General features: G+C 44.4%; 1 protein-coding gene across 4 annotated transcripts in view; it reads left to right on the top strand.

Moving 5' to 3' along the window:
* The first annotated feature begins 2,024 nt into the window (after positions 1–2,024).
* Positions 2,025–8,486, top strand: part of PRKCD (protein kinase C delta) — a 60,328-nt gene continuing 53,866 nt past the window's right edge. For 2 of the 4 annotated variants that reach the window (XM_088061832.1, XM_005522174.3), the window contains exon 1: positions 2,305–2,462. The gene's annotated coding sequence lies outside the window, so the exon portion shown is untranslated. Of the gene's footprint in view, positions 2,071–2,191; positions 2,273–2,304; positions 2,463–8,486 lie in introns of those variants that run through there. The other 2 variants (XM_088061831.1, XM_088061830.1) reach the window with 2 other exon arrangements.

Raw genomic sequence — 8,486 nt, 5'->3', positions numbered from 1 at the left:
AAATTGATCAGAGACAGTAATGCCCTTTTCCTTTCCAATAGTTACCCTGTAATCACTATGAAATCCAGAATTTCTTACTATTTACTTAGAAGCTGAAAGAGATGATGACATCTAAAGGATGTTCACTAAGAATTGATTTTCATCCCCCTCTCAAATCCACTGAACTTAAAATGGGTTAATAAAGCCTTCTGAGCTGCATCAGAATCTATTCTGAGGAAAGACTCTCCTGCTGTAGGAGCATTTCCATGCATGTACCACAGCTGAGTTGTATAGGAAAAATTACAGACAGTAGGCAGCAAGAAAGTCTCAGTACCAGGAAACACCTCAAATTTCTAAAGTCACATTAATAGCTGAGAAGACTCTCCATTTAATTTCCTATGGATCAAATTTTTACAATTTTACTCAGTCCTAATTCAGCTTGAACCCATTGACTGAACAAAGACATGAGAGGCAAAGCTCTTCAGGTCTTGCAAAATCTTCCACAGTCCACATGAGAAATGACTCTTTGTTTCACACAGACTTTGACAAAAGTGATGCTCTAAATAATTGAAATGCAGCTGTAGTTAACCAATGGTTTGCTGCAATATTATATGGTAAGGTCACATATGAAAATAGACTCTCTGACCATTTACATGCCATTAAATACCAAAAGAACATGAAATTAAATAAAATATATTTGTAAGCACTATTTCCAACACTGGAAGTATTGAAATGAGGAAACCTCCTTCCCACAATTAGCTTCTGCTTTTTCTCCTCTCATTCAAAATAGTTTAAGTTTTGCTTTTATAACATGATATTCATGAACTGCTTATGCATATAAAACTCCTCCAGGTTTCAGCATAACAGCAATCTACACAATTTTAAATGAAGGACCTCAAACAATTTATTACAGCATGAGAGCTAATCAGATGACATTCTGTCCCAAACCAGGAAAATATTAATTAGATGTTCCATCCAAAAAAAAAAAAAACCAAAAAAACCCAAACACATTTAATCATGCATAAGAACATGTAGCTGTACAAAATACTACATAGTTTAATTTGCAACAGAAGTAAAAAGGAAATTACTTCAGATGACTCTGTTCCTTTGCTTTCACCCAAACTGTGATTAGCAATATATCTTCTAGAGCTCTCAATTTTGAAATAAGTTTCTTCAAATTAGACTCTCCAACTATAAATTAACTATTGACTGATTTATATACATATTATAGCCTTTCCAAGATGATGTCAGATAGATCAAGCGAGGAACTTTGACATTACAGCTATCGAGTGAAATGTTCTGGAAAGAAGCTGGACATCAAATGGGTGGAATTTGGCGTTTCAGAATGCAGCAGTATAAGAGTTGGGTCACAGCCCCTGCAATGCTGCCACCCCTGCTGCTCACCAGGGTCTGACACCTGCCCAGAGAAACACCCGGTTACCACAGCACCACAAAAACACCGGCAATTTCATCACCGTTTTCAGCTAGAGCTGAATGAGGTCATTTAAGATGAAAACATGAGAGCAATTATATATGACCTGTGTGGGTTAAAAAGTGATGACAAAGGTCTGCCTTGAAGTATGGAGGGGTTTTCTCGGTTCCTACACATCACACATTCCTGTGCTGCAGCCTATCCCTAAAATATCTCATTTTAACACAAACACAGCACTTGAATAAAAGCCGAGCCCCATCACCCAGAGCAGAGCAGGGACAAGGGGAGCCCCGGCTGGCACCCAGAATGACCCGGTGAAGGCCTCCAATCTCGGGCACACCAGCCAAGGCTGAGACCTCTGAGGTGAGCTCACTGAGGCCGCGGCAGTGACCACAGAGCTACGGGGTTCGGCCCCGTTGTAAAACAACATCCGTGGTTTCTAAGCCAGTATAGAATGTTTTAACCAAAAGCTCAGTAAAGGCTGAGGACACCTGAGTGCAGCTCCACGCCGGGCAGGGGCTCACTCCGAGCTCTGGCGCTTCAAACCCCGGTGCCTCCCCGTGTCCGGGTAAGCAGCGGACGAAAGGCTCCCAAAGCCCAACCACCACAGGAGCTCTGCCGCGGGCGCAGCCCCTCCCTCAGCACGGCACCGAGCCCAGGTGCGGAGCGGAGCCTCGGGCGGGGCCCGGCGCGGGGCTCCCGCTGAGGGCTCGGGCGTTCCCACACGCGGCCGCCGCCGCGGGAGAGGGGAAGGGGGACAGCGGGGAGGGGACGGAGCCGGGGGGAGCGCGGGCAGGGACAGCCACAGCGGCACCTCCGGGGAGGGGCAGCGGCAGGAGGAGCAGCAGAGGCAGGAGGCAGGTGAGGGCGGCCACAGCTGGGCCGGGGGCGGAGCGGAGCGCGGGGCGGGGAGGGCCGGGTCGAGCCGGGCCGGGCACACACTGCTCCCTCCCATCCCTCCGCCCGCACTCCTTCGCTCTCGCTCTCCGTATCCCGGGACAGTGCCCGAAACTCGGTGGGGGCCGCGGCTCCCGACGGCTCCTCGGACGCGGTGAGTACCCGTACCTGCCCCCGGCGCGGCGCTGCCGCCGCCCGGCAGTTCCTGCCCCGCCTGGGGTGAAGGAGGAAGCGAGACGGGCTCCGGCTCCCTCCGGCCCGCCCGGCTTCCGTGGGGCGCCCGGCGGGCAGAGCGACGGGGAGGGAGATTGAAGGTCTCCGGAGCTCAGCCGCGGTCCCCCGTGTGTCCCGGGCAGCGCCTCGGCGCTGGGGTGGGGCGGCAGGCGGCGGGGCTGTGCCCCCGGCCCGGGCTGCCTCCTCCGGAGCCTCCATGTTGGGCTGCGGGGATGGGGCTGCGGCCCCGGCCCGCCCGAGCTCCCCCCGGGTGCTGCGGACGGGACCGGCCGCTTCGGAGCGGGGAAAGCCGCGGGGGATGCAGGAGGGAGAGCGCTGTGCCCCGTGCCAGGAGGCGGCGAGATGCCCGGGGTAGGTCCCGGACAGAAACGTGGAGTTTTCTCCCGGTAGAAATGTCACCTTTGATACCACCAACTTTTTTCCTAGCCAGCCGCCCCGACTCTCTGTTTCGGTCTCCGTGCCACAGTGAGTTTGAGCAGATGAAATGCAGAGTCTTTGAAATGGTCGGGTTTCCATCTGAATGGCGACAGACAGTAAGAAATGAAGGAGCAGGAATGCCTGATGCTTTTGTGTATGTACATGCCAGGCGTGCATCTATTAGAAAACAGTTTTCAGTTAATCGCTAGAGAATTCCCTGTTTGCATTAGGGCATGAAATATTAAAATAATTGGATTACAGCGTTCTGTGGTTACATCTGACATCTCTTTACTTGCGGGCCCTGTCTGTTGCACAACTTCACTTCTGGGTTATCCAAGTAGCACAGAGCAGAGAGCGTAGATCAGGACCTAGGAGCTCTTGCAGGCAGTTTATGTGCAAGGATGAAATTGTCCTGTATCCCATCCCTTGATACGTACAAGGGGAGAACTGACTTTTTTGATGTTTCTCATCCTCACCTTGGATTTCATAATAAAATGCAGGGGTGTGCTTTAATTTAAGAAATTATTAAATGCCAGTGTTTTCAGTTTCTTTGACCCACATAGTTTTACTATGTTTTTTGAAATTGAATACATCCCATTTCTAAGGGTGTATGATTTTCAGAATGAAGTGCATTACTTTTGGAACTTGGACAGCTAAAAAGCTGAAAAGTGCAATAAGGCATTTCACTAGTTGTTATTATTGCCTGTTCTGCTAAACACAAAAGAACTTAGGGGGAGCCCAAAAGAATTAAGATTTGGGAATCCTATGAGATTTCAGTCCTACATCTCATAATTCAGATTTAGGTATGAAGGAATTGCTGCCACTCAGTGGCTGATACAAACATACAGAAAAATATATTCAGTTACACAGATGGTGATGTCTGTGTGGGTAATGCGAGAATCATAAGGTGATTCTGCTCAGGCAGTATGTGTGACATAATTGATCAGGAAGATGCTTGTATTGTTCTTACCAGAAAAGAGCTCATTGTTAATTTTTTTGCCGTTTTGTGCTTCATTAATTATAACCCACCTTTTAATTAGACATAATCATACAGTAGGGTCATATTTTTTTATTGAATGGAGCAGTGAAATAGCATAATAATTTTTACTTTTTGGTCACACAGCATAGATGAAAAGATACTCTGTACTGAAGGAATTATTCAGAAACTATTTCTAAACTAAAAAATTTAAATAATTTTCTCGATACATTTCTTAAAAAGAAATCTTTAGAAGAATGTCTCAAAGAGAACTTCGCTAATTGATGCTACATAGATCTAGGAAGTAACAATAAATCTTGGAAAGATGCTATCTATTATTAATTACTGATTTCCTGGGAAAAGCACAGAAGCTTTCAGGCCTCTGAGTTTATTTTGATGTCTAAAAGCCACAATCATTACAATCAAAGTCCATTCAGATTAAGTCCTGGAAGTGTTGAGAGCCAGGCTGAACAGGACTCAGAGCAAGCTGCTTTAGTGGAAGGAGTCCCTGTCAGTGGCAGGGAGATGGGACTGGATTATCTTTAATGTCCCTTCCAACCTTAACCAGCCTGTGATTCTGGTGAGTACTTCAGGGCCTAGCAGTTTAAACTAACCATCCATCCTTGTTCCCATTTGAAGGGCTTCGCTGTCACCCTGCCTCTTTGCAGCAGCACAAATCTGCACTCTGCCCGTCCATAGCGGGAACTCAGCTCTGGCGGCTGCTCCCAAACAGAGGAGCCCCTTCCTCAGCTCCCACTGTGCCTGGAGGTGGGACTGTGGCAGGTGCAGATGTGCCAAGTTCACTCAGGGCAGCTGATTTCCAGGGAGCTGCAGTGGCCCAAGCCCCAGCGTGGCCTGTGCAGTGTAAATACATACAGGTGTTGGCCAGCGCTGAGGTATGTGCCTGGATCGTGTTCATTGACACAGGTATTTCAGTTCCCCAAAGCTAACTCAGGTGTGTCTCTTCCTGATGCAGTCCCAGTGCATTGTGTGCCTGTAGTCCACCATCCCTTTCACTGCATTTGCAAAGTATGTACTTTAACTGCTGCAGAAAGAAATAGGCTGGGGATTGAACTTTTGTTGCAAATGAGTCAGAGCTGAATGTGAAAGATGACAAGAAGGGATTTACCAGTGGAGTCTGGGGGCTGGCTGACTTCATTAGGAGCCAAATTCCTCTGTTAATCATCCACTGATGAGAAAGATTGTGACTTTTTACTCTGGGGTTATCCTTGCATTGAATGCAGCTGCCTAAAAAGCACCAAAACAGTTTGTGTTCCAGTAGTTTTTTAACTGCTGCTCTGTGACAGAACTAGTCTTTCTCTGAGTCTGCCTTTATCTGCATAATCCCAGTGCAGAATTTCTTTAGAGCTCCATTCGGAGCCAAAGGACAAGGAGGAGGAATAAGGAAAGAGGGAAAGCTGCATCCATTCAGGGCCATTTGGGTAGCACATTAACAGTAATCATTCTGCATCCGCTTGGCTGCACTTTGCAAAGATACAATTAACAGGAATGAGCCTGGGAGAGCTCTTTACAGCCTTGGTAAAATAACGCTGAAGTGCCCTGTGTTGTGTTCTCATTTCAAAGGCAGTTGTTTGTACCCGAAAGAGTTTTTACACTTTCTTAAAGAGGCACTGCCTCTTCAAGCCAAAGCTACCCAACAGGTTTTTATGGTATTTGAGTACTTTAGCAGAAATCTGCTCCATATGAAGCAATGTACTGCCTTTAACTCTGCAGGACCATCTACGTTATCCATACTGCCCTTTTTCCTGGAAGGTGCAGTGGGGTGCTGTTCCTGTACCGGAGACAACAGGAAAGGTAGAAAAATGAGTGTTCTGACACACAGGAGTCCTGGGAACTGCACAAATCTGACCTTGGCAAGAGTCGTGCAGGATTTATTTCTGGTCTGCTCTAGACTAGGCTCTGTTATTACACGTAACATTGCTACAGAGGATAGAAATGTGAGGTGTATATCTGTGTGCTTAAATAATTTTCTGTTGGCACCTTTTTCTTTTGATTAAAATTTATGCAAGTGGAATATTATGTCTGCCTTTCAGTGGCAGCAAGGTGCCCTGACATCCATGAAATTATGTTTTGGACCTGTTGCTTTTTTTCTGGTTGACAACAGAGATGACAGTTTCTGACTAAAAGATGGATGTGATGCAGCACAGATTTATATCAATAGCTGCAAAGCCAAGAGGCAGGCCGTAAAGTAAACTCTTTGCAAATACTGCTCAAGCCAAGAAAGTGCATAAAACCACAGAATACTTTTTATGGTATCCTCTTACTGAAATTAATGTGTTTTCTGGTAATTGCTTTGCCATTGAGTGCAATGCTCTATCTGGAAAAGTTTATTTAAGGATACTTATGCATAGTTGGTATTCATATGATAATAATCACCATCCATAAAGTCTGGGAATGACTATCTCAGATAACTTCGTGGAACTAATCCATATTAAGCTTTTGACTTTGGATGATACTTGCCGGACTGCTAAGGGAGGAGGGTGTGTGCCTGCCATCTCCTCTCATTTAATCAGCAACTATCAAACTTAAAAAAAAATAAGCAGCAGTATCTCTCTATGCCTCAGAGGTTATTCTGAATTTGAAGATACTACCTGCTTTTGAGAACAAAGCAGATGTGTAATGTGTATATCTATCCTGCTATTTCATGTACTTTTGCTTAGAGCTGTGAACAGGGTATAGTCTTACTTGATTGAGATGTAACCAAGTGGTTTTACTTTTACCCGCTGGGAGTGGAGTCAGGAGAGCTTCTTGGGGCAGGGTATCATTGCTCTGGACACAGTGTGTCTGTGGCAAAGACACCCTCCTAAAACAGGCATTCCCAGACCTCTCCGTAAGGGTGCCCCTTTTTCTGAAGAGGTGCACGTGAGCTGACGTCCTTTCCACCCCACAGGACTCAGAGGAGTTATGTGAATTACTATCTTGTTTCTCACCTCGTGGATGGCTGAAAATCTCTAAAATGTACATTTGTGCATTAGTGGCTTTGATTTACATTTTGTTTAGTCCCTTGAAGTTCTCATAAATTATTTAGGTATTTATGGACTTGTTTTAATCCTGGCTCCCTGTATTGATACAGTGCATCTTGAATGCATTAAATCTGAACTTGAACTTATTTTCCCACACCCCTGAGCTATGAAGTAATTCATGCTACTGATCTAGAGTTGGAAGCCCAGACCTGAGTTGGTTTAGCCTTGTTGTTTATTTTGTGATGAATGTGTACTGATGAGATGACATAGAGAAAACTGCATGGCTGTTTAGCACTCAAGTGTTGAGCTACTCTCTGAGTGTTTGATTTTATCTACTCCTATCCCCATCAACACCTATTTAATAGAGATCTAATAAAATCCTTGTATGTATACTTGACTCTTAGCATATTCTCTGGTTTCTTGAGGAAATGCAGTTTAAGCTTTGCCATGGCTTTCCTGCCGAAGGAACTTTTGAAATCTGGGTGCTTGTCACTTTGTTCATCATCATTTCACAGATATTTAATTTACTTCAGTATATTGAATGTATCAATATGCACTATGAGAAACAGCCTAAGGAAGAAGGATTTTTGGTTGTGATACCAGATTTTTCTTTCTGATAGTAAAGCTTTTATTTTTTTTTCAAGATTTAGATGCTTGAACATGTGGATAGATATGTGAAAAGATCAAAACTGTCTTAAGAGCCAAACTCAAGGTTAAGCTTGGATTCTGAAGTATGCCTTTGTGTGGGAAATTTTGAGTACAAAGGTAGCTAAGCAATTGCTAACACATTGTTTCATGTCTGAACTATGCTTTTCTAGGAGACTGTATTTGATTCTTGCTTGAACAAAAGAGGGATCTTGTATTTCTTCCTTAAAAGTAACAGTCCTTCCTTTTCAAAAAGTCCTGTGTGCAGAAGTTTGGTAGTAATATATGGTCCTGCCAGTAACAAGCACTGCTCATCATATGCTTTTAACTTGTGTTCTCATGGAAAAGTAAGATTAATAGACATAGTGCAATAACTTTGAAAGACTGTCATGTTTGAAATATGACACTGACTGCCCTGGATGTTTTATCTCAAGATGTTTATGATATGTTTTGGAATGTCTCTTGCAAAACTGCATTTTGCTGGTGTGACTTTGTATCCAAATTGGGTATTTTGTACCTCACTGATTTTGTTAGGGCCTGTTTAGAAGCTGTTTCACTTGCTAAGGAACACAGTTATGTGTCTTAATATTTTACTGAAAAAGTATTGTGAAAGTAAGATTTATTCTTGCCTATCATCTAATGTATATTTCTGTAAGAATGAGCACTGATGGCTGTCTTACATCAAGCAGGTGCAGTCAGATTCTATAATTTTGATAACGAACTCTGTTTAACTAGATCTGAAACCCTTAGTCAAACAAGTATCTCTGCAGGTGAAGGAGTAGATTTGACTATAGATGCTTTCAGTATCGTTGGATTTGGGTTTTTGTAAAGAATTTTTTAAATAGTCTGGCTCCTGCGCTGGCTGATCAATGATGATTACATTTCTTCCCATCCAGTGTGCTGGTCTGTAATGCTGTGCTCA

Source organism: Pseudopodoces humilis, chromosome 13, assembly GCF_049639895.1.
Source record: "Pseudopodoces humilis isolate 2021_Gansu_Grassland_sample_001 chromosome 13, ASM4963989v1, whole genome shotgun sequence".
Lineage (NCBI taxonomy): Eukaryota > Metazoa > Chordata > Aves > Passeriformes > Paridae > Pseudopodoces > Pseudopodoces humilis.
Note: the sequence above shows the minus strand (reverse complement) of the source record. Positions and strands in the feature narration are given on the sequence as shown.